At 36.3% G+C, this 25,060-nt stretch overlaps 1 protein-coding gene across 5 annotated transcripts in view; it reads left to right on the top strand.

The window, feature by feature from the left end:
* Positions 1 to 25,060, top strand: part of NEDD4 (NEDD4 E3 ubiquitin protein ligase) — a 141,532-nt gene that overhangs the window by 70,500 nt on the left and 45,972 nt on the right. The window lies entirely within an intron of this gene.

Raw genomic sequence — 25,060 nt, 5'->3', positions numbered from 1 at the left:
TATATATATATACATATATACATATATTCCCATATCCCCTCCCTCTTGCATCTCCCTCCCATCCTCCCTGTCCCACCCCTCTAGGTGGTCACAAAGCACCAAACTGATCTCCCTGTGCTGTGTAGCTGCTTCCCACTAGCTATCTCTTTTACATTTGGTACTGTATATATGTCAGTGCTACTGTCTCACTTCATCCCAGCTTACCCTTCCCCCTCCCCATGTCCTGAAGTCCATTCTCTATGTCTGCATCTTTATTCCTGACCTGCCCCTGATTCATCAGAACCATTTTTTTTTAGATTCCATATATATATGTGTTAGCATACAGTATTTGTTTTTCTCCTTCTGACTTACTTCACTCTGTCTGACAGCCTCTAAGTCCATCCACCTCCCTACAGATAACTCAATTTCATTTCTTTTTATGGCCCAGTAATGTTCCATTGTATATATGTGCCACATCTTCTTTATCCATTCATCTGTCGATGGACACCTAGGTTGCTTCCATGTCCTGGCTATTGTAAATAGTGCTGCAATGAACATTGTGGTACATGCCTCTTTTTGAATTATGGATTTCTCAGGGTGTATGCCCAGTAATGGGACTGCAGGGTGATATGATTGTTCTAGTTTTAGTTTTTTAAGGAACCTCCAAACTCTTCTCCATAGTGGCTGAATCAATTTACATTCCCAGCAACATATCCTTTGTCAGTTGCTTCATTTGCAAATATTTTCTCCCATTCCGAGTGTTGTCTTTTGGTCTTGTTTATGGTTTCCTATGCTGTGCAAAAGCTTTTAAGTTTCATTAGGTCCCATTTGTTTATTTTTGTTTTTATTTCCATTTCTCTAGGAGGTGAGTCAAAAAGGATCTTGCTATGATTTATGTCATAGAGTGTTCTGCCTATGTTTTCCTCTAAGAGTTTGATAGTGTCTGGCTTTACATTTAGGTCTTTAATCCACTGTGAGTTTAATTTTGTGTATGGTGTTAGGAAGTGTTCTAATTTCATTCTTTTACATGTAGCTATCCAGTTTACCCAACACCACTTATTAAAGATGCTGTCTTTTCTCCATTGTATATTCTTGCCTCCTTTATCAAAGATAAGGTGACCATATGTCTGTGGGTTTATCTCTGGGCTTTCTGTCCTGTTCCATTGATCAATATTTCTGTTTTTGTGCCAGTACCATACTGTCTTGATTACTGTAGCTTTGTAGTATAGTCTGAAGTCAGGGAGCCTAATTCCTCCAGCTCCGTTTATCTTTTTCAAGATTGCTTTGGCTATTCAGGGTCTTTGATATTTCCATACGGATTGTGAAATTTTTTTGTTCAAGTTCTGTGAAAAATGCCATTGGTAGTTTGATAGGGATTACATTGAATCTGTAGATTGCTTTGGGTAGTATAGTCATTTTCACAATATTGACTCTTCCCATCCAAGAACATGGTATATCTCTCCATCTGTTTATGTCATCTTTAATTTCTTTCATCATTGTCTTACAGTTTTCTGCATACAGGTCTTTTGTCTCCTTAGGTAGGTTTGTTCCTAGCTATTTTATTCTTTCTGTTGCAATGGTAAATGGAAGTGTTTCCTTAATTTCTCTTTCTTAATTTTCATCATTAGTGTATAGGAATGCAAGAGATTTCTGTGCATTCATTTTGTGTCCTGCTACTTTACCAAATTCATTGATTACGTGTAGTAGTTTTGTGGTCACATCTTTAGGCTTCTCTATGTATAGTATCATGTTATCTGCAGACAGTGACAGCTTTACTTCTTCTTTTCTGATTTGGATTCCTTTATTTCTTTTTCTTCTCTGATTGCTGTGGTTAAAAGTTCCAAAACTATGTTGAATAGTAGTGGTGAGAGTGGGCAACCTTGTCTTGTTCCTGATTTTAGAGGATATGGTTTCAGTTTTTCACCATTGAGAATGATGTTGGCTGTGGGTTTGTCATATATGGCCTTTATTATATTGAGGTAAGTTCTGTCTATGCCTACTTTCTGGAGTTTTTATCATAAATCATTGTTGAAAGCTTTTTCTGCATCTATTGAGATTATCATGCTTTCTATCCTTCAGTTTGTTAATATGGTGTATCACATTGATTGATTTGTGTATATTGAAGAATCCTTGCATCCCTGGGATAAATCCCACTTGATCATGGTGTATGATCCTTTTAATGTGCTGTTGGATTCTGTTTGCTAGTATTTTGTTGAGAATTTTGGCATCTAGGTTCATCAGTGATATTGGCCTGTAGTTTTCTTTTTTTGTGACATCTTTTTCTGGTTTTGGGATCAGGGTGATGGTGGCCTTATAGAAAGAGCTTGGGAGTGTTCCTCCCTCTGGTATATTTTGGAAGAGTTTGAGAAAGATGGATGTTAGCTCTTCTCTAAGTGTTTGATAGAATTCACCTGTGAAGCCATCTGGTCCTGGGCTTTTGTTTGTTAGAAGATTTTTAATCACAGTTTCAATTTCAGTGCATGTGACTGGTCTGTTTATATTTTGTGTTTTTTCCTGGCTCAGTCTCAGAAGGTTTTGCTTTTCTAATAATTTTTCCATTTCTTCCAGGTTGTCCATTTTATTGGCATATAGTTGCTTGTAGTAATCCCTTTTGATCCTTTCTATTTCTGCAGTGTCAGTTGCTACTTCTCCTTTTTCATTCCTAATTCTGTTGATTTGAGTGTTCTCCCTTCTTTTCTTGATGAGTCTGGCTAGTGGTTTATCAATTTTGTTTATCATCTCAAACAACCAACTTTTAGTTTTATTGATCTTTGCTGTCGTTTCCTTTATTTCTTTTTCACTTATTTCTGATCTGATCTTTATGATTTCTTTCCTTCTGTTAACTTTAGGGTTTTTTTTGTTCTTTCTCTAATTTCTTTAGATGTAAGTTTAGGTTATATTTTTTTTCTTTTTTGCGGTATGCGGGCCTCTCACTGTTATGGCCTCTCCCGTTGCTGACCACAGGCTCCGGACGCGCAGGCTCAGCGGCCATGGCCCACGGGCCCAGCCGCTCCGCGGCACATGGGATCTTCCCAGACCGGGGCACGAACCCGTGTCCCCTGCATTGGCAGGCGAACTCTCAACCACTGTGCCACCAGGGAAGCCCAAGTTTAGGTTATTTATTTGAGATTTTTCTTGAGGAAGTATTGTATTGCTATAAACTTCCCTCTTAGAACTGCTTTTGCTGCATTCCATAGGTTTTGGGTCATCGTGATTTCATTGTCATTTGTTTCTACGTATTTTTTGATTTCCTCTTTGATTTCTTCAGTGATCTCTTGGTTATTTAGTAGTGTATTGTTTAGCCCTCAATGTGTTTGTATTTTTTACAGTTTTTTTCCTGTAATTGATATCTAGTCTCATAGCATTGTGGTCCGAAAAGTTACTTGATACAATTTCAATTTTCTTAAATTTACCAAGGCTTCATTTGTGACCCAAGATATGATCTATCCTGGAGATGTTCCATGAGCACTTGAGAAGAAAGTGTATTCTGTTGTTTTTGGATAGAATGTCCTGTACCTATCAGTTAAGCCCATCTTGTTTAATGTGTCATTTAAAGCTTGTGTTTCCTTATTTATTTTTATTTTGGGTCATCTGTCCATTGGTGAAAGTGGGGTGTTAAAGTTCCCTACTATGATTTTGTTACTGTCAATTTCCCCTTTTAGGGCTGTTAGCATTTGCCTTAAGTATTGAGGTGCTCCTATGTTGGGTGCATAAATATTTACAACTGTTAATTTTTTCTTGTATTTTGATTTTTTCTTTGTATTTAATTTAATGTAGTTAATGTAGTGTCCTTCTTTGTCTCTTGTAATAGTCTTTATTTTAAAGTCTATTCTGTCTGATATGAAAATTGTTACTTCCAGCTTTCTTTTGGTTTCCATTTGCATGGAATATCTTTTTCTTTCCCCTCTTTTTCAGTCTGTATGTGTCCCTAGGCCTGAAGTGGGTCTCTTATAGACAGTATATATACAGGTCTTGTTTTTGTATCCATTTAGCCAGTCTGTGTCTTTTTCTTGCAGGATTTAATCCATTTACATTTAAGGTAATTATCAATATGTATGTTTCTATTACCATTTTCTTATTTGTTTGGGGTTTGTTTTTGTAGGTCTTTTCATCTTCTTGTGTTTCCTACCTAGAGAAGTTCCTTTAGCATTTGTTGTAAGGATGCTTTGGTGGTGCTGAATTCTCTCTCTCTTTTTTTTTTTTTTAGTTATTTCTGAAATATACATTTTAAAGTAATAACTAGAATTATGACTTATAACATTATACCAGAACATATAAGATTTTTAGAAATTCCATGTGATGTCTGAAACATTTATATTAACATATTTCCATACAAATAACTGAAAGAAAGTTTAGTATTAGTTGTTTTTAGTTCCTTTGTTTGTTTGTTTATACTTCAGGTTCTTATTGATCATCAATTTTATACACATCAGTGTATACATGTCAATTCCAATCACCCTATTCAGCACACCACCATCCCCACCCGACTGCGGTTTTCCCCCCTTGGCATCCATACGTTTGTTTGTTCTCTACATCTGTGTCTCAACTTCTGCCCTGCAAACCAGTTCATCTGTACTATTTTTCTGGGTTCGACATACATGCGTTAATATACGATATTTGTTTTTCTCTTTCTGACTTACTTCACACTGTATGACAGTCTCTAGATCCATCCACGTCTCAACAAATGACTCAATTTCGTTCCTTTTTATGGCTGAGTAATATTCCATTGTGTCTATGTACCACAACTTCTTTATCCATTTGTCTGTCAATGGGCATTTAGGTTGCTTCCATGACTGGGCTATTGTAAATTGTGCTGCAATGAACATTGGGGTGCATGTGTCTTTTTCAATTATGGTTTTCTCTGGGTATATGCCCAGTAGTGGGATTGCTAGATCATATGGTAATTCTATTTTTAGTTTTTTAAGGAACCTCCATACTGTTCTCCATAGTGGCTGTATCAATTTACATTCCCACCAACAGTGCAAGAGGGTTCCCTTTTTTCTGCACCCTCTGTAGCATTTGTTGTTTGTAGATTTTCTGATGATGCCCATTCTAACTGGTGTGAGGTGATACCTCATTGTAGTTTTGATTTGCATTTCTCTAATAATAAGTGATGTTGAGCAGCTTTTCATGTGCTTCTTGGCCATCTGTATGTCTTCTTTGGAGAAATGTCTATTTAGCTCTTCTGACCAATTTTGGATTGGGTTGTTTGTTTCTTTAATATTGAGCTGCATGAGCTGTTTACATATTTTGGAGATTAATCCTTTGTCTGTTGATTCATTTGCAAATATTTTCTCCCATTCTGAGGGTTGTCTTTTCATCTTGTTTACGGTTTCCTTTGCTGTGCAAAAGATTTGAAGTTTCATTAGGTCCCATTTGTTTATTTTTGTTTTTATTTCCGTTACTCTAGGCGGTGGATCAAAAAAGATCTTTCTGTGATTTATGTCAAAGAGTGTTCTTCCTATGTTTTCCTCTAAGACTTTTATAGTGTCTGGTCTTACATTTAGGTCTCGAATCCATTTTGAGTTTATTTTTATGTATGGTGTTAGGGAGTTTTCTAATTTCATTCTTTTACATGTAACTGTCCAGTTTTCCCAGCACCACTTATTGAAGACACTGTCTTTTCTTCATTGTATACCTTTGCCTCATTTGTCATAGATTAGTTGACCATAGGTGCGTGGGTTTATTTCTGGGCTTTCTATCTTGTTCCATTGATCTATGTTTCTGTTTTTGTGCCAGTGCCATATTGTCTTGATTACTGTAGCTTTTTAGTATAATCTGAAGTCAGGGAGTATGATTCCTCCAGTTCCATTTTTCTCCCTCACAATAGTTTTGGCTATTCGGGGTCCTTTGTGTCTCCATACAAATTTTAAGATGATTTGTTCTAGTTCTGTAAAAAATACCATTGGTAATTTGATAGGGATTGCACTGAATCTGTAGATTGCTTTGGGTAATATAGTCATTTTCACAGTATTGATTCTTCCAATCCAAGAACATGGTATATTTCTCCATCTGTTGCTATCATCATCAATTTCTTTCGTCAGTGTCTTATAGTTTTCTGCATACAGGACTTTTGTCTCCCTAGGTAGGTTTATCCCTAGATATTTTATTCTTTTTGTTGCAGTGGTAAATGGGAGTATTTCTATGATTTCTCTTTCAGATTTTTCATCATTAGTGTATAGCAATGCAAGAGATTTCTGTGCATTCATTTTGTTTCCTGCTACTTTACCAAATTCATTGATTACGTGTAGTAGTTTTGTGGTCGTATCTTTAGGCTTCTTTATGTATAGTATCATGTCACCTGCAAACAGTGACAGCTTTACTTCTTCTTTTCTGGTTTGGATTCCTTTATTTCTTTTTCTTCTCTGATTGCTGTGGCTGCAAGTTCCAAAACTATGTTGAATAGTAGTAGTGGTGAGCGTGGGCAACCTTGTCTTGTTCCTGATTTTAGAGGGTATGGTTTCAGTTTTTCATCATTGAGAATGATGTTGGCTGTGGGTTTGTCATATATGGCCTTTATTATGTTGAGGTAGGTTCCCTCTATGCCCACTTTCTGGAGTTTTTATCATAAATCGGTGTTGAATTTTGTCAAAAGCTTTTTCTGCATCTATTGAGATGATCATTTGGTTTTTATCCTTCAGTTTGTTAATATGGTGTATCACATTGATTGATTGATTTATATTGAAGAATTCGTGCATCCCTGGGATAAATCCCACTTGATCACAGTGTATGATTCTTTAAATGTGTTCTTGGATTTTGTGTGCTAGTATTTTGTTGAGGATTTTTGCATGTATATTCATTAGTGATATTGGTCTGTAATTTTCTTTTTTTGTAATATCTTTGTCTGGTTTTGGTATCAGGGTGATGGTGGCCTCATAGAATGAGTTTGGGAGTGTTCCTTCCTCTGCAATTTTTTGGAAGAGTTTGAGAAGGATGGGTGTTAGCTCTTCTCTAAATGTTTGATAGAATTCACCTGTGAAGCCATCTGGTCCTGAACTTTTGTTTGTTGGAAGATTTTTAATCACAATTCCAATTTCATTACTTGTGATTGGTCTGTTCATATTTTCTGTTCCTTTCTGGTTCAGTCTTGGAAGGTTATACCTTTCTAAGAATTTGTCCATTTTTCCAGGTTGTCCATTTTATCGGCATAGAGTTGCTTGTAGTAATCTCTTAGGATGCTTTGTATTTCTACAGTGTCTGTTGTAAATTCTCCTTTTTCATTTCTAATTTTATTGATTTGAGTCCTGTCCCTATTTTTCTTGATGAGTCTTGCTAATGGTTTATCAATTTTGTTTATCTTCTCAGTGAAGCAGCTTTTATTTTTATTGGACTTTGCTATTGTTTTCTTTGTTTCTATTCCATTTATTTCTGCTCCTGTCTTTATGATTTCATTCCTTCTTCTAACTTTGGGGTTTTGTTTGCTCTTCTTTCTCTAGTTCCTTTAGTTGTAAGGTTAGATTGTTTACTTGAGTTTTTTTTTTCTTGAGGCAGGCCTGTATAGCTATAAACTTCCCTCTTAAAACTGCTTTTGCTGCATCCCATAGGACTTGGATCGTCATGTTTTCACTGTCATTTGTGTCTAGGTATTTTTTTAATTCCTCTTTGATTTCTTCAGTGATCTCTTTTTTTTTTTTTTTTAACATTCTTTGTTTTAAAGTCTATTTGATCTGATACAAGTATAGCTACTCCAGCTTTCTTTTGATTTCCATTTGCATGGAATATCTTTTTCCATCCCCTCACTTTCAGTCTGAATGTGTCCCTAGGTCTGAAGTGGGTCTCTTGTAGACAGCATATATATGGGTCTTGTTTTTGTATCCATTCAGCAAGCCTGTGTGTTTTGGCTGGAGCATTTAATCCATTCACGTTTAAGGTAATTATCGATATGTATGTTCCTATTACCAATTTCTTAATTGTTTTGGGTTTGTTTTTGTAGGTCCTTTTCTTCTCTTGTGTTTCCCACTTAGAGAAGGTCCTTTAGCATTTGTTGTAGAGCTGTAGAGACCAACACTAGCAGGTAGGTCTGGTTCAGTCTCCCCTGGGGTCACTGCTCCTTCCCCTGGGTCCTGACGCGCACACTACTTTGTGTGTTCCCTCCAAGAGTGGAGTCTCTGTTTCCCCCAGTCCTGTCAAAGTCCTGCAGTCAATTCCCGCTAGACTTCAACATCTGATTCTCTAGGAATTCCTCCTCCTATTTCTGGACCCCCAGGTTGGGAAGCCTGACGTGGGGCTCGCAACCTTCACTCCAGTGGGTGGACTTCTGTGGTATAAGTGTTGGCTAGTCTGTGAGTCACCCATCCACCAGTTATGGGATTTGATTTTACTGTAATTGTGCCCCTCCTACCATCTCACTGTGGCTTCTCCTTTGTCTTTGGATGTGGGGTATTTTTTTTGGTGAGTTCCAGTGTCTTCCTGTCGATGCTTGTTCAGCAGCTAGTTGTGATTCTGGTGTTCTCGCAAGAGGGAGTGAGAGCACATCCTTCTACTCCACCATCTTGGTTCCTCCTGAATTCTCTTAACTTTTGCTTGTCTGTATATGTTTTAATTTCTCCATCAAATCTGAATGAGATCCTTGCTGGGTAGAGTAATCTTTGTTGTAGGTTCTTCCCTTTCATCACTTTAAGTGTATCATGCCACTCCCTTCTGGTTTGTAGAGTTTCTGCTGAGAAATCAGCTGTTAACCTTATGGGAGTTCCCTTGTATGTTATTTGTCATTTTTCCCTTCATGTTGTCAATAATTTTTCTTTGTCTTTAATTTTTGCCAGTTTGATTACTATGTGTCTCGGCGTGTTTCTCCTTGGGTTTATCCTGTATGGGAGTCACTGTGCTTCCTGGACTTGGTTGGCTATTTCCTTTCCCATGTTAGGGAAGTTTTCAACTATAACATCTTCAAATATTTTCTTGGTCCTTTCTCTCTCTCTTATTCTGGCACCCCTATAATGCGAGTGCTGTTGCATTTAATGATGTCCCAGAGATCTCTTAGGCTGTCTTCATTTCTTTTCATTCTTTTTTCTTTATTCTGTTCTGCAGCAGTGAATTCCACCATTCTGTCTTCCAGGTCCCTTATCCATTCTTCTGCCTCAGTTATTCTGCTATGCATTCCTTCTAGTGTATTTTTCATTTCAGTTATCGTGTTGGTCATCTCTGTTTGTTTGATCTTTAATTCTTCTAGATCTTTGTTAAACATTTCTTGCATCTTCTCGTTCTTTGCCACCATTCTTTTTCCGAGGTCCTGGATCATCTTCACTATAATTATTCTGAATTCTTTTTCTGGAAGGTTGCCTATCTCCACTTCATTTAGTTATTTTTCTGGGATTTTATCTTGTTCCTTCATCTGGTACATAGTCCTCTGCCTTTTAATCTTGTCTATCTTTCTGTGAATGTGGTTTTTGTTCCACAGGCTGCAGGATTCCCATTTATCTTTATATTGAAATATTTGGTTGGCAGTTATTGATAAGGTAAAAGCTAAGTAACTCCGCTCTTGTAATTTCACCTTTATCTTGTTACTGTCTTTAGGAAATTTATTAAAACTGAATTTTAAATGATTCATGTAAGCAATTCAGTTTTTTCCATCTGGTGTCCGTCTTATAGCTATTCTTCCCTTTTGCTTAAAATAGTATGTATTTGACTCTTAGGATTACTGTTAACTTTCTAAAATTAATTTGGATATCATCCAGGATTGTCATTTTAAAACTTTATCAGATAGGTGATAAAACTGCTGAAATGTGTTATACTGATGGAAGCCAGTCAAATCTCTTTATTCAATACATATAACCTGAGTCTTCCCAAGCTTCTTCAGACAAAGGGTACCAGTGGAGACAAAATAATGTTTATAACCAAAGTTTCATGACTTACCCATTCTTTTCTGCCCAGAAAAGATCCCAGGCAGCTATGAAGTATTCTTAAATATGGCTGGAGTTTCCAAGAGATGGCTCCCACGCAGTCTTAAACAAATGCTTGCTCGTCCTGTCATCAATGCTACTATATTTTGGAGGATTGTCACTTTGGGGTACTACTGCATCCCACTGGGCTGCAGTTTGTCCTTCTTTTCTTAGGGTGACTTCTTTCTCAGGAGCGTACTTTAAAAGCTTAACTCAACCTTTCCTTAGCTATGATGAGCCAACCTAATTTAAAAAAAAAAAGAGTCCTAATTCCGAATACAGTATGGTGGGAGAATCAGTCAACTCTGGGCATACTTATTAATCCCAGAGCAAGAACTAAAAATCAGTCATAAAACCAGAGAGTACTGTTTTATTGAAAATTTTTCTAGAACTTCACTGTTCAATACAGTAACTACATATAGCTCGTGATATTTAAATTAATTTAAATGAAATCAGATTTAAAATTCTGAACCTCATTTGCACTAGACACGTTTCAAGTATTCAATACCCACATGTAATCAATGACTACTGCATTAGACAGCATAGATATAGAATATTTCTCTTATTGCAGAAAGTTCTGTTGGACAGGGTCCCTCTGGAACATTGCATTTTGAGCAACAAGCCATTGATACCCCTATAACTTTGACAGTGCTCCAGTGTATTGAGGAAGGCGCCTAAAGCTACAGTGCTTAGTAGCTGATGTGGGTGGAGCAGAACCACATCCCAGTGGCCTTATTTTTCTGCACTGGTACCTGCCTGCTGTTTAAGCAAGAAAGATTTGGTTGTTTTGTTTGTTTGTTTGTTTTTTATAAATTTATTTATTTATATTTGGCTTCATTGGGTCTTCATTGCTGCATGTGGGCTTTCTAGTTGCAGCGAGCAGGGGCTACTCTTCATTGCGACATGCGTGCTTCTTGTTGCAGTGGCTTCTCTTGTGGAGCACAGGCTCTAGGCGCATGGGCTTCAGTAGTTGTAGCACACGGGCTCAGTAGGTGTGGCTCACGGGCTGTAGAGCTCAGGCTCAGTATTTGTGGTGTGCAGGCTTAGTTGCTCCATGGCATGTGAGATCTTCCCAGACTAGGGCTTGAACCCATGTCTCCTGCATTGGCAGGCAGATTCTTAATCACTGCGCCACCAGGGAAGTCCCAAAAGATTTGGTTTTAAAGAACTCCATTGAGTTCTTATTTTCTTAAACAACAGTAACCCACATCCTTACCCCCTCCCCGTTTTCACTGATACATTATATTCTTCAATAAACATTATATGAGCTTTCAATTCTGGGAGAAACTTTAAAAACTATTTATAGATCAGCTAAAGTTACACTTTATCAGATAATTAGTAATCAAATTATAAGAATAATCCGTTTCCACTTCTGAATTTAAAAAAATCTTAGAAAAGATTATTCATTTCAAAAAGTGAAAACTGTTAGAGAAAACATTTCATCCTATCACTCTATAAGTAGTCTTGTACCAAGGTTTACCACCCCACCTCCCTAGAAAAAGAAGAAGAAAAAGAAGAGGAAAACCTTTTTGGGAGTCGTTTGATAATTAATTATTTTGTTTTTGTTGAGACGTATTCTTTGGCCAGTCCCTTCAGGTCTTGTCCAAATGTGCTCATTTTACTGACAATAAATCTTTGAAAGTATTTGCCAGTCACTGTGCATTGTTTGTGCTTAATACTATTTGTTGTTGATTAGAGAAAATGCTATTGAAACTCCAACGAGCAGATTTTGCTTTTTAAATGTGTTTTGTTGTGAAATACAAAAAAATGGAAGCCATCATCCCAACTTTTGGTAGGCCAGTCTTAGCAAGGCAGTCAAATAACATATATATATGTATATAATGGTTTGAACTTAAGGAGAGTTGAAATGATTGTAAATTCAAGGCTGTTTGCCCGTGAATCAGGGGAGTCTGCAGGAGGATCACCTCATTGAAGTAGTCTGTAGACTGGGACTTCCCTGGTGGTCAGATGACTAAGACTCCATGCTCCCAGTGCAGAGGGCTGGGGTTCGATCCCTGGTCAGGGAACTAGATCCCTCATGCTGCAACTAAGAGTTCGCATGCTGCGAAGATCCCACACGTGGCAACGAGGATCCCATCTGCCTCAAATAAGACCCAGAGCAGCCTAATTAATTAATTAAAAAGACAATAAAGCAGCTTATTAAAATAAAAAGACCTAATCTGTAGACCGAAAACTTTGATAAATTTTGAATTGTCAGCAATGTTCTCCTGACTCACTAAGTACTAGCTGGTGTTTAGTACACTGAAGAAAAATATTTAACATGAAGTTCAGTGGCTTATAAATTTCGGATTCAGTTACCTTGAAGGATAATTAAATTGGAAGCTGGAGCAGTTAACCTAACAATGAGCTAAATAATGACTTCTTAACCATGTACAAGGCATCGTAGGCCCTGCACCATATGGCAAAACTTAGGAATTATTTTAACCTTCCTTTTAAGCATTGTTTAAACATTCTTAGATTATATTTAAACTACTAAGTGGGGTAGTTTTGTCTGAATCTAAGTCTACGTAAGTTGTGGATTTCACTCTCGTGGATGTATTTCTTTAATTTGAAGGTACTTGCCATTGGAGATCATGGTTGTACTCTTGTGGGACTTGAGTAATATAGATTCAAGCCTAATATACTGTCTGTCAAACTTTACCAGCTGTGCATATTCCAAGTGGTGGATTCCATATGCCAAGGATGGGAGAGTAGCTTCTGGTCACTAGAGGGGAAAAAAGGTCAGTAACAGATGGGGAAGGCTGGGGACAAGTGTAGGGAAGAGGTTGCACCACCTCTTCATAAGGAAGACAACCTCTCACAACTGGAAGAAAACACAGTTCAGTCCCTGGGGCAGAAAAGTCAGTAAATGATCCAGGAACATAAGCCATAGTCAAAGCAGTGAGAAACATGGGCAGGGAATCAATAAACCAGGCTAGAGCCCAGACATTACCAAGTTATCACATTGGTAGTTAAGTTCAAGTCCAGGTTGAAGAAGGTAGTCAGATTGCTGGAAGTGGAACAGGTCGTGTAACCCTTTTGATTATTTCTCCAACACTGTTCAATATACTGACCCTCTTGAACTGGGCAAGCAGAACTTGAGTCTATTTCCCGAACAAGCAAGGGAAATCTGATACTATCTTACTTTGGTATTGTCACATTTCCTGTCGCATTGCTGATTTGGTTTAATAATGCTAGAACTATTACTGTTTTCTTCCTGGTAAGTTCTCTGCACATCATAGAGTACTTCCTTGGGTCTAAATAGTTTTGTTTTTGTTTTTAAATAGTTTTTTACAAAGGAGGAATTAATTGACATAAAGATGATATAATTTTCTAGTAAATCTGGCCCATTTTCATTTTTAGAACTATCTAATAATTTAGAATTTATCTCTAAGTATTAAATACCTATAAAGGCAATGCACATTGGGATATAACAAAGAATAAAAGTTTTCCTTAATCCCTCTCCTATATACACATCCACAGAATTCTGTACTTTTCCTTTACAATTTTTACGCATGCTTTAATTATATGTGCATGTTTGTCAACGATGCAGGACTGCACATTCCATGACATCAGGAGCATTCTCCGCGCTTAGTACAGAGCCTGGCTGTAGAAGCCAATCACTAACATTTGTTGACCACAGAATGTATGGTCTAGTTGGACTAGAAGGGAGCTATAATACAGATGTTAAAAGATACAGAGTAGAATTACAGAGGAGGAGATTAGCAATTTAGTCTTATCAAGATTTTTGGAATTGACGTGTACACACTGCTATATTTAAAATATATAACCAACAAGGACCTACTGTACAGCACAGAACTCTGCTCAGTATTCTGTAATAACCCAAATGGGAAAAGAATTTGAAAAAGAATAGATACGTGTATATGTACAACTGAATCACTCCGCTGTACACCTGAAACTAACACAACAGTGTTAATCAACTATACTCCAATATAAAGTTAAAAAAAATTTTTTTTTTAAATGGCATTGAACTGGGCCTCATTAGGAGATAGCATTTACACAAGCAGAGAGAGAAATTTTCCAGGAAGTCGAAGGGAGTTTGAGAGGGCAAAATACTAGATTTGTTCAGCCTGTACGGGCATGAAACTCTATTGAGAGTCTTGTATTAACATCAGTAGATAAGGCTGCAAGGTAGATTGGAAAGACAAAATAGAGGATCTAAGGCTTGGGCCGGTCTGGAATTCCTAATCCAGATGAGTGCTTGTGGCTGACCTCAGCACGGGGATGGCATTACTTGAGGGAGTGCTAATCTGGAGGTCAGGAGGCTAAGGGTCCATCCAGTTTTGTTTGTGACATGAAAGATGCGGATGAGGATGAATGTGGGGGCAACTGTTCTTAATTCTGTCACATTCAAGTGATTGCAAGCTCAACCTTTTAAGGAAAGTGTCAGTGGTTTTATAATAAATAATCTTCATTAAAAAAAAAAAGTATAGGACCTAGAATCCCATGCTAAGGAGTTTATATTGTTTCCTCTGGACCGATTTTTTTTTTTCTTTTTTTGGGGGGGTCTCACCTCACAGCATGTGGAACTTCCCCCACCAGGGATTGAACCCGTGCCCCCTGCAGTGGAAGTGCAGAGTCTTAACCACTGGACCGCCAGGGAAGTCCCTGGACCAATGTTTTTCAGCGTGTTCCTCAGTAGTTTGTAAGATACCTCATATAAACCCATCCCATTGACTAATAAATTTGTATAATGCCACTTGCTATATTTCTTGGGATGTCACAGTGCATAATAGTAAAGTTCCTAAAATCCTACAGGAAATAAACTTTTGAACTTTGTTTAACCAAATGCTTCCCAACTATGTGACCACCTTTGAACTCTTTTAGTATCCAGCAGATCCATTATTCCTCAGAACACACTTGGGAAATGATATTTATGTAATAGCAAGCCTTCAAAGATTTTGAAAGAGGATTCTCATAATTAGAAAAGATACTTTTATTTGTACATATTAGCAGAAAAGAAATGCAAATACAGAGACCCCTGACTCCTTTTGCTTCTTTTAGAGGGTTGCTGTTCTGTGTTATCTTTAAGTGCTGTTTACATTGTGTGTTATCTTAAAATTACCAAATCTGTTTGGAAATAGGATAAAAACAGATAAATTTAGATGCCCTGCTCATTCATCTTCAGCTGTTATCAATCATTGTTTACTCGTCTTGGTTTTCTCCAGCAACTGAACTGAATAGAGATGTGGTTCTCTAGGTGTAACTATTGGGTCAGCTGCCTGAGTATCACCTGTGGGTGGTGGGGAAGGGCAGTGATCTGGCTTTAAAAAGCCCTCCAGGTGATTCTGACACACGCTGAAGTTTGAAAACCACTAACTCAACCTGAAGCTTTCGAAACTCTAGGTCAGGTTGGGAGCAGAAGCAGCTCAGCTGCTTCCTCAACTGCCACAGCTTTCATGGATCCATTTTAAAGTGATAATGTTAGTTCACCTTCTCACATTTAACTTGTTTTTAAATTAAGTATCTGAGATTCACACAGCTCTGGTTTCTTAGCATTAGAGTCACTCTATCTTTCTCAACACTGGCAGCCATCTGCTAGTTTCTCATTTAGACTACAGGTACAGTTCTCCAGAGAATATTAGCTTCCGTCTTTTCAAAAGTTTGCCCTTTTTTCTTTCCCTGGTAGTTCGGCAGACATTCCTAGAAAGAAAAAAGTAGTATCATAATTTATTGGAGCTCAGAAGAGTGAATCTCTGTGTCTATTTTTAACCAAGAGTGAATATATTTTCTCTCTGAAAAGATCTTTATCCCTTTTATCAGTTGTCTAGCTGTGGGTATTTCCTAGTTATAACTTTATATATTTAGTCCTCTTATTATTTTCCTTTGTTTAGAAATGCAAATTCAAAACAATGGGAAAAATTGATGAGCCCCTCACTTTTTCTTGCAGGGGGAGGAAAATTGTAATAAATGCAAAACTTTCTTCTCTCCTTCTATAGTCCTCTAGTTTAGGGACGTACAATATAAATTGCTTATAAAAGTCGGTTGGATATATTAAATTTGAATTTTGAAAATAATAAAATCCTATGCATGTTTGATATAACACAACCTGATTCCCGTTACTCCTGCTTTAGATTCCTTCTGTACCGTATTTTTAAAATGTTTTCTATTTGAAAATCCTCACAATAAATTACAAACTACACTTTACAGGATATAAAGATAGAGGAACATGTCAAGGTCAATCTTCAGCTTTCACAAGTGTGTGATGATTATAAAATAGAGACCTCCAAAGAAACTGAAATTCAGAGGAGGAGAATTCAAAGTGAAACTGATTTAGACAGTGATTTCTCCTGACTCCCTTCCTACCCCCATCTATTAGGTTAAAATCTCTTTAAAAATGTGAGAGTTGGTAAAGGCTGCAGAATTCATGTACTGAAATTTTCAAGCAGTATGAAGCTATTGTCGAAGAACAAGTACAGTTTGTGTGTTATAGTTAAATCTACCAGACAGGCTGGCAAGCAGAGCAAATCACGAGTTTGGGGCGGTGAGTGTTTGCTTTAAGCAAAGACATCCAGTCTCCATAGCACTGTGATTTTATAGCATAGATCAGAGTATACTGTTTTTTTAGCTAACACCATTTTCCCCGCAACATACTAAAAAAGATTGAATCAATAAATCTTGAACTTCCAGAAAAATGTGTAAAATAAGCAGGTCACAGTATAGAGTGAGTCAGTATGTAAATAGGAAGGTAGAAGCTCTGTAAAAAGCTAAGGAAAAAGCAGTTTTACTTAGTAAGATTTGCATGTGTTAGAAAATAGTTAAGCTGAAGTTAGAGTCATTTTCATAATCCTTTTAAATTATAATATTTAGGATGTGGTATAAATCCATGTAGTATGGATTTTGAGAGGAAAGATGTTCATTAAAAATAATAGTTTTTATAAAATTTTGAAAGCAGAAAATATATGGTTTCTTGTTTTTAAAAAAATACTATAAATGGGCCCATTCATAAAAGTTCTGCTTATTTTTCTCAGAGCTTCACGTGTTAATATCCTCTATGTCAAAATATTTACTTTTCATGTGTTTAAATCAAGAAAACATTTATCCTCTTAACATAAATAGTAGAATGAGAGTTTAAATTCTACCTGTTTATACAAAGAGGTTTTTAGATAATTTCACTTTTAGTGTCTCAGCTTCAGAGATTTTAACTCTTATCTTTTATGATCTCTGAAATATCTCTTGCTCTGTTGACTTAATTTAAATAATATAATCAATCATGGCTTGAACTTTTTATAGCTATGAATTTATTGTTTCTTTTTAACTGCCTGCCCCAGTTAATTTTTTTAGACTGTTAGTGATCTCTACAGAAGAATCATGACATTTGCACATAGAAAATTTGAAAGCAGCTGTGTGAAGACAGTAGTTATTGAGCAAGATATTCATTTAAATGCAAACTTCTTGATCTTGAATCTTTTATCTTGATCTTATCTTTGAAAACTTACATATGGTTTTCGGCTTACTCAGGACACTATTTCCTTCTGTAACATACAGTCAGTCGTTGAGATCTGCTTCCATTTCAGATTAGTTTAGTGTAGTATTTATTATTATACAAAATAAAAATTATCGGGTATATACGCAAAATGATAAATGCAACTTTATTCATTGAGGCATTGCTTGTAATGGGCAAAAGATTAGAAACAACCTAAATATCTGAACTAATTAAGTTTCAGCATTCCATACAATGGCATATACTATATCCCCATCAAATAGGTAAAGCATCTCTTTGTGGACCGATATTGGACAAGGTCCTAGAGATATTGACAAGAAAAAAAGCAAGATGCATAAGAGTGTATCAAAGAAAACTCTGAATGGTTTCAGACACACCAAAGACAAAAAAATAACAGCTATTGTCTCTTGGGAGGACAGAGTATACAGTTAGATAGATGGAGCCTAGGAATCTTTTTTCTTTTAATTTTGTATCCTGTGTACGTGTTACTATTGTTTTTAAATTACCTTGAAAATCACCTTGATTAGAAAAGTGCTGATAGCTAAGTCTGAAAACTGAAACTATGCTATATTTAATGTCCAGGTATAAAGTTCATTTTTACTGATTAGAATGTGTGATTGAAATGAAAAGTTGGATATTACAGCAGAAAACTTTGGCTCTGTTGTTTGGCTCTGGTTATGAGGAAGTGATTCTTCCTTTAATATGTTGCTCTATACAGTAGATTTACCCTGGGAAATTATCTGTAACTCAGATTTAGTGGAAACTTTTTTTAAAGCCAAGTATTCTTGAAAGCTATGACACTTTAACATACCTGTTTTTAAAATTCTGATTTTTCTGTAACATTGGGTTCTTTTATTTTATTTATTTTTTATAAATTTATTTATTTTTGGCTGCACTGGGTCTTTGTTGCTGCCCGTGGGCTTTCTTTACTTGCCGCGAGTGGGGGCTACTCTTTCTTGCGGTGCGCGGGCTTCTCACTGCAGTGGCTTCTCTTGTTGAGGAGCACGGGCTCTAGGCTCCCGGGTTTCAGTAGTTGTGCTGCGCGGGCTCAGGAGTTGTGTCTCATGGGCTCTAGAGCGCAGGCTCAGTAGCTGTGGTGCACGGGCTTAGTTGCTCCGCAGTTTGTGGGATCTTCCCGGACCAGGGCTCGAACCCGTGCCGCTGCATTAGCAGGCGGATTCTTAACCACTGAGCCACCAGGGAAGTCCAACATTGGGTTCTTTTGAAGCAGAACATTCAGTCACTATGCAGCCTTATCAAAGTTAATAACAGCTTGTCCTGCTAAACTTAGAGCCATGTATAGTTCTAATTGAAGTTTTGCAAAAACAGCAATTTGGATTTTTCTCTTTTAATATTCTAAAAATTGGTTTAAGAAACAGAAATTCGTATCTTTAGAATATAGGAAAAAGTACTATATAATGACTAAACTGTGCCCTAAATGGTCGTGTTTAAAATCACCTTCTGTTCTAAATTCTTTCTCAGATTTTCAGGCATTCTTCAATTACTTATATTTTACCAAATGCAAATTTGCTTTATGAAACTGTATGCAGTTCAAATATAGGAAATTAATTCTTACAAGGAAATGCCTGATGTTGCGTTTGGGTTGTCTAGGGAAACATTATTGAACATCACAGACTGACTTGCCTTCATTAGGAATGAATTTTAAACTATTACTTTTTCTTTGTAAATGGAAAAAAGAACCTCTAGTTGTCCTCTATTTATAGTAACCATATGTCCCAGACTTTCCAGGGTAGTTCCCAGTTTTGTATTCTGCATCACCTCAGACCATGCATATAGATTTTTAGGTTGGAAAATTTGTTCATTCTTCTAATATGAGAAATATAGTTCTTTGGGATCGTTTAATTTAAGGTAGTCATTAAGAAGCCCATTTTAGATCACTTCTTTTAAAGAAGGAAGGTGTGTAACAAGAACTTTCTAAAATACATTTTTATATACCAGAATTACTTGAGACAAGGGAGGTTTCAGTATGTGGAATTTTTGCTCTATGCTCTTGTTCACACAGTGCAATCAATGAAAAAGGAATATGGGATAAGATGTTTTCTTTCTGCCCCACAGTGACCAGGCACTGCCTTTGTAATAGAGACTGAATCTCTAGGAAAGATTTGTAAGTTAAAAGGTTTTAAGAAATAAGGAGCACAATAAACACATGAAAAGATGCTTAGTATCATTGCCTCAGGGAAAGGCCAACAAAAGCATAATGAGATATCACTTCACACCCACTAGGAGGGCTATATAAAAAAGATAGGTAATAATAAGTGTTGGCAAGGATATAGAGAAACTAAAACCCTCTTACAGTGTTGGTGGGAATATAAAATGGTGCAGCCACTTTGGAAAGTCTGCAGTCCCTTAAAAGATTAAACAGAGTTACCATATTGCCCAGAAATTCCACTCCTAAGTATATACCCAAGAGAGATGAGAACACGTGTCAGTACAAAAACTTATACTCGAATGTTTATAGCAGCCTTATTTATAATTGCCCAAAAAATGGGAACAACCCAAATGTCAATCAACAGGTAAATGGATAAATAATATGGTATATCCATATAACATAATATTCAGCAGTAAAAACAAGGAATAAAGTACTGATACTTGCTACAACATGAATGAACCTTGAAAATGTTCCTTATAAGTGAAAGAAGCTGGTCATAAAGGACCACATATTACATGACTTCATTTATGTGAAATGTCCAGAGTAAGTAAAGCAATAGAGATATAAAGTAGATTGGTGGTAGCCTAGGGCTAAGGAAAGAGGGGGGAAATGAGGAGTGACTGCTGATAGATATGGATTTTCTTTTGGGGGTGTTGAAAATGTTCCAAAATTGATTGTACACTTTAAGTGGGTGAATTGTATAGTATGTGAATTATATCTGAGTAAAGCTGTTATTTTCAAAGTGGGGTGTCTTTTACTCATTGGTTGACACATTCTGTTTTCTACATTCTTTAGCAGTGGTTCTCAATTTTGCCACCCAGGGGACATTTGGCAATGCCAGGAGATTTTTTTCGTTGTTACAACTGGTGGAGGAGTACTTCTGGCATCTAATGGGTAGAGGCCCAGGATGCTGCTAAACATCCTTCAGTGCATGGGCAGCCCCACAACAAAAAAATTACCTGGCTTATATTGTCAATAATGCCCAAGTTAAGAAACCCTGTTCTTTACTTGTGTTCCTCTAGTGATAATGGACCACAGCCATGTTTCTGAAGCACTGAAAAATCATGAATCATCAAACAGATAGATGTTCACTGAATTCCGTTTACTGAGGGCAAGGCTATTCAGTAAGACTAAACCCCTCAAAAGTGTTTTATTTCCTTATCTGGTTAAGTCTAAACCGAAGTTAATTAGATAATTCAGTTAACCAAAATAATTTATCCCTCTGTCATCTTGATTGAGATTTAACTGTATTTTGTTGTATTTTACTTTGTTATTTATATTCTTAAAGATCAAATTTATGGAGTATAACATCTACTTGCCATAAAAACAGAAATAAACATGCCACAGCATAGCCTTGAGGATATAATTAAAGCTAACTTGTCCATTTCAAAAAATTACCATCAAAAAAAAAAAAATTACCATCAACTCATGTTCTGGAATAGGAATATGGCCCTAAACTAAGCTAATTTGCTAGGCTTCAGTCTGCAGCCATGCTCCTTTTATTGTATGTACCTGTTTGACCTGTCCAAAGACTGGTCCATGGGAAAAGGGAGCAGGGGTTTCATTATAAAATCTAGCATTTCAAATATAACAGCTAACATTTATTGAAAACTTATTGCTTGCTAGGTATTATGCAATGTACTTTGTGTATATTATCTCATTTAATTCTCACAAAACCCTGTTAGCTGGCTATGATTATTCCTATTCCTGTGGAAGCATCCCTCTTATAACTCTCCATCCTCCTGCTCCAGTATGCACTGGTTGTTTTGTAGGTCTTACACTACTGTCATTCTGACAGTTCCCTTCCCCATAATTCTAGGGAATCCTCTTTTCTTCTCTCCTGTCTTGACTCCCCTGCATCTTCCCTTACCATGTTGTCCTCCCTCATTTTGGTGAAATATATCCTCCATTACCTTAGAAGAACACCAATGTCTTTATTCTGCCTTCATTATTGAAAAAGATATTTTGGCTGGGTCTAGAATTCTATGTAGGATATATTTTTCTCTCACAATTTTGAAATCATTATTCTCTTGTCTTTCAGTTTGGGGTATGATCTGTTTTCTATCTCTCAGAGCTCTTAGAATTTCTTTATCTCTGGTGCTTCGAAATGTCACAGTATTGTGCCTCTCTGTGGGTCTTTTCTTCAGGTATTTTACCTAAAACTCAGTGAGGCCTTCCACTCTCAAAATTCATTTTCTTGAGTTTAGGGAAAGTTTCTTAAAATGCTTCTTTGATAATTCCTTCCCTTTTTGTTTTTCTTTCTGGAATGCCTACTGCTTAAATGTTGACTTTTAAAATTTATCCTGTAATTTCTTTATTTTGGGAATCCTACAGTCTTTTCTTTTGTCTTTTAGTTCTACTTTCTGAGAAATTTCTTTAACTCTATTTCCTAATTCTATCTTAAACTTTTCATTTCAGTTATATTTTTAATTCCCAAGAGTTCTTTCTTGTTCTTTAATTGCTTTTTTATACCCTCCTATTCTGTTTGATAGATGTTTATCTCTTATCTCTGAGAATATTAATTACAGTTTTTCTCAAGTATTTCTCCTGCAGTCTGACTTGATTCTTATTCATCTGACTCCCTTCTTGCTGTTTGTTTTTTTGGATTAGGTCTCTGTTTCTCATGTCAAAGTCTTTACTCAAATATTTAATGGTCCTTAACTGTCCATAATGTATAAGATTCAGGGTTCATTGCCTGCTGATATGATGCATTGAGAACCGCACCAACATCACTTTTATAGTATTCTTGCAAAAAATGCATAACCTAAATTCAGCCATGAAGAAATAATACACAAACCCAAACTGAGGGATATCCTATAATTAGCCAGTATGCTTTTAAAATGTCAATATTATGAAAGACAAAGAGACTGAGGTGCTTTCCAGATTCAAAGAAACTAAGGAGACATGACAATTAAATGCAGTGTATGATCCTAAAATGAACCCTGGACCAAAATTAGTAGGACAGTTGGTGAAATTTGAGTAAGTTCCGTAGATGAGTTAATGTTATTCCTGGTTTTTTATACAACTCAATAGCAAAAAAAACCAAACAATCCAGTTAAAAAATGGATAGAGGATATAAATAGACATTTTTCCAAAGAAGACATACAGATGGCCAACAGACACATGAAGTGATGTTCATTATGACTAATAAGGAAAATGCAAATCAAAAGCACAATGAGCTATCATATCACACCTGTCAGAATGGCTATTTTCAAAAAGTCAATAACAAGTGCTGGCAAGGATGTAGAGAAAAGGAACCCTTCTGCACTGTTGGTAGGACTCTAAGTTGGTGCAGCCACTATGGAAAACAGTATGGAGGTTCCTCAAAAAATTAAAAATAGAGCTACCATATGATCCAGCAATTCCACTTTGGGATATTTATCAAAAGAAAACAAAAACACCAACTTGAAAAGATACATGCATTCTCATGTTCATTGCAGTATTATTTACAATAGCCAAGCTATGGAAAAAACCTACGTGTCCATCAATAGATGTATATGTATATATACATACACATACAATGGAATATTAACCATAAAAACAAGAATGAAGTCTTGCCATTTGCAACAACATGGATGGACCTTGAGGGCATTATGCTAAGTGAAATAAATCAAAGAAAGACAAATAATGTATGCTGTCACTTATATGTGGAATCTAAAAACAAAACAAACAAAAACCAAGCTCATACAGAACAGATTGGTGGTTGTCAGAGAGGCAGGGGATGAGGAGTGGGGTAAATGAGTGAAGGGGGGTCAAAAGATACAAACTTACAGTTTTAAAATAAATAAGTCATGAGGACATAATTACAGCCTGGTGACTACAGCTAATAATACTGTATAACATACTTGAAAGTTGCTGAGAGATTAAATCTTAAAAGTTCTCATCACAGGAAACAAAAATTCTGTAACCATGTAAGGTACCTAATGTTAACTAGTTTTATTATGGTGATTATTTTGCAATATATCCAAATATTGAATCATTATGTTGTACATCTGAAACTAATGTAATGTTGTATGTCAATTATACCTCAATTAAAAAAAATTTAAGTATGTGGGTGGATGCATGCAGGAAAAAAAATCTCGGAGAAGTTACTTAACAGTTAACTCTAGTGCCCTTCGGGAGCTGTGATTGCAGGGTCAAGGTTTTCATAAGCTTACTTTAAATTGATAAAGATTATGGGTGACAAATATTTACTGTCTGTTACGTGTATAGGGTTTTTTTTTGACAATTAAAAAAGCTTAAGAATAAAAGAATGAATAAATAATAGTGTTAATATTTCCTCTAAAAATATTTTGCCTAGTTTTGATCATTGTGCTATGGTTATGTAAGATGTTAACATTTGAGGAAGCTGGTGATTTTATTCTTTAAATATTTTTCTCTCTTCTCTCTCTCTCTCTTTCTTTTTTCTCTTCCTTCCCCTCCTATCTTTCTGGAACTTCACTTACACATATATTATACTGCTTGATATTTTACCACAAGTCCTCTTTATTTTTCATATTATACAAATTCTTTTGATGTATCTTCAGGTTCACAGAACTTTTCTCTAGTTATTTTCAATCATACGTTAAGCGGATCCACTGATCTTTAATTCAGTTATTCTATTTTTCAGTTCTATATATATTTCAAAATATACATTTAATTCCCTTTTATAGTTTCCATTTCACTGCTGAGATTCCCCATCCATTCATTTATTATGACCTTATTTTCCATTTTATGTCCTTGAACATCTTTATAATAGCTACTCTCACTTTCCTGTCTGCTAATTCCAAGATCTGGCTTATCTTGTGGTCAGTTTCTATTAATTACCTTTTCTCTTGCTACTGGGTCACATTTTTCTATTTCTTTGAATGTTTAGTACTTTTTAATGTATATTGGACAGTGTGTGTGACACATGATGGATACAGTGAGTTTTGTTATCTTTCCCTAAGGAGTGTTGATTTTTGTTCTAGCAGGTTATTAACTTAGCTGAACTCTAAATGCTAGCTCCCCTTAGGTGAACATCAACTGTGAAATCTATGCTGAGTCCTTTCAGCCTTCCAGCTGTTGCCTTTCACATATGCAGTTCAGGGATCAGCTAGGAATTTGGATAGAGTTTATACGTAGATTTGAAGGGACTCGTGTGTCTTCTTCCTTTCAGGGGTTGTCCCCCTCACTTTCCAGTTAGACTGTTGACTTCAAAGTAAGTCTTTGGACTCCTCAAATGAGTAAGATTTCAGATTTCTCTTTGAGTTCCAATCATTCCACCATATGAACTGTGGAGTACTACCAGGTGAAAAGCCATATGAACAGGAATCCTACCTAGTACAGTTCATTCTTTCAAGGATTGACTTCCAGTTTCTGCTTACTTTTGGTCACTCTGTGGTGCTTTCAAATAGTTGTTTTGATATATTTTCAGAGTGTATAGTTATTATCTTCAGAAGGAGCAATCTAATATACTCCATTCTGCCATTACCAGAAGTTGTAACATATTACCTTTTATTTTCCATTGATTTTTTCATTGATACTTCATAGGGTTAAACAAACAAAAAAAACACTTCGATGTATTTTTGTAAATGATGACAATAGCTC

This window comes from Neophocaena asiaeorientalis, unplaced genomic scaffold, assembly GCF_003031525.2.
Source record: "Neophocaena asiaeorientalis asiaeorientalis breed wild unplaced genomic scaffold, Neophocaena_asiaeorientalis_V1.1 scaffold71, whole genome shotgun sequence".
NCBI classification, from domain to species: domain Eukaryota; kingdom Metazoa; phylum Chordata; class Mammalia; order Artiodactyla; family Phocoenidae; genus Neophocaena; species Neophocaena asiaeorientalis.
Note: the sequence above shows the minus strand (reverse complement) of the source record. Positions and strands in the feature narration are given on the sequence as shown.